Genomic DNA, 1,976 nt, shown 5'->3' on the forward strand with positions numbered 1-1,976 from the left:
CTGTTGTATTTGTTAAAACAGCTTGTATTTGCCCTGAGGTATCTACTGCTTATACCTTTAATTGCTAAAACTCCTTTACATATGGCAGGGATCTAGATGTCCTCAAAACAAGAAAACTAAGCAAAATATACCAAAATTTGGAACAAAACCTTTCTTTGAACAGCAACTTCATTTATCAGCTAATTGGTCTAGCTGGGCCTTTAAGTCTTCAACCTTCTTCCACTGGCCTAGCTGTGCTTCCAAGTCTTCAATTTTCATTATCCCAAGCACCTCCAGCAGTATACAAAAACAAGGCCATGAGAATACCAGAGACCGTTGCAAACATTGGCATTGAAGCAACAACTTTGGCACCAAGTAAAGGCTGATCTGTATACTGACCCAGAATCTTAAATGAGACACCAATTAAAACAGGAGATACAACTGCATAACATGCCCATGCACTGAATAGGAAAATAAGCATCGATCCCAATAGACCTCCAAGAAATACCTCTGGAATAGCTATATCAACCTGCGTAAATGGTTGATGAGCATAAGCTGATACTTCATATAGGCACTGAATAAAAGAAAAGAAACTAATGCAGCAGATCCAATTGCAAAGCCTTTGGTGGTAGATTTTGTGGTGTTCCCGACTGCATCAAGAAGATCTGTAATTTCTCTTACTTTTTCAGGCTGTTGACTCATTTCCACAATTCCACCTGCATTATCAGCTATTGGCCCAAACATATCCATTGTCAAAATATATGCTGCAGTACTAAGCATTCCCATAGTAGCTACGCAAAGCTTTTTTTAATAAATTGTAACATGTATTTCTCATTTGATTATACAAAAATATCAAAATGCCACGTCTTTGTGTGCTGTCAACCTTTGTCCATGTGTGAAGACAAAAGTTCTTCCAAGCTGCCTGACATATTTTGGACTGTAGTAAATGTGTTCACTTTATGACAAAAGTTTAAAGTTGCATTCGAATACATGTTTCCTCCACCTGTATTAACTTTTCTGAAGATTGATAATTTTGAAGGATCCCTTGAAGATATTCCCTTTTCAACATTTCCACTTGCAGTTCAAAACTAGTGACTGAGATTGGATTATTTAGCTTCAGCTGCTACGAAACTGCTGTTCTGGCTGAAAAATATGGCTTGGGACAGAGCTCATAATTTCTCACAGGAAATGTATTTGGAAAAACTGAAGGAGGTTTTTGTGAACCAATCCGTGATTAACAAAAACCTCTCTTGGGTTTTTAGAAAACCTTCCCTACCGCCCAGAATCTATCTTTGAAGAAGATGTGTAAAACAGGAAATTAAAAACTGCACCTACAGCAGTTTCGTAGTGCAAATTTGGCCATTAATTTCTCTCAGATCGTAATGGATTTGAGGAAACTGAAGGAGGTTTTTCTGGTTTAGTCTGTTAGGAATAAAAACCTCTTTCCATTTCCCAAAATAGGCTTTCATTTTCTTTAGAGACCTCCTGGAAGTTGACTAGTAAACGCAGAAAGCAGAGTTTTTTATGCTGAAACAGGCTGCTACAGGGGTTTCGCAGCGCGCTGCGAAACTGCTGTGTAATTTCAAAAACACAGTTTAGGATCAAAATCTAACTTTCTTGTGTCTTTCCTTTTACTGCAATGACTTTTCCATTTGACATGAAATTGTTCAACATTGAATATTTAGACACCATTCTTCAAGGTAAGTATCAAAAGGTAATTTGTCCAAAATTAGGACTTAGCCTTACTTCTATCATCTTTATGCAGCTGTGATGATGTTTCCTTCAGTAGTGAACCGAGCAATTTCGTTCCTCCATTGAATAACAGTTACCATGGGACAAACAATAGGGGTGCCTTTAACCTGATGTAGTACCAAAATTTGAAGCATATCCTGGAACTGCAATATCACCGACATAAAAGCATCCAGGTGGAAGAATAGGACGCCAAATAGAGACTTTTCTCTTTGCACTATTTCCTCTGTTCCACCACACTAACTCAA

General features: G+C 37.9%; 1 pseudogene; it reads right to left on the bottom strand.

Annotated features, from left to right (window-relative positions):
• Nucleotides 1-247: 247 nt before the first annotated feature.
• Nucleotides 248-765, bottom strand: LOC149246149 (pyrophosphate-energized membrane proton pump 2 pseudogene; annotated as a pseudogene).
• Nucleotides 766-1,976: the final 1,211 nt, after the last annotated feature.

This window comes from Pinus tabuliformis, chromosome 7, assembly GCF_031772625.1.
Source record: "Pinus tabuliformis cultivar Carrire ecotype Pingquan chromosome 7, CPIR1, whole genome shotgun sequence".
In the NCBI taxonomy this organism is placed as follows: Eukaryota; Viridiplantae; Streptophyta; class Pinopsida; order Pinales; family Pinaceae; genus Pinus; species Pinus tabuliformis.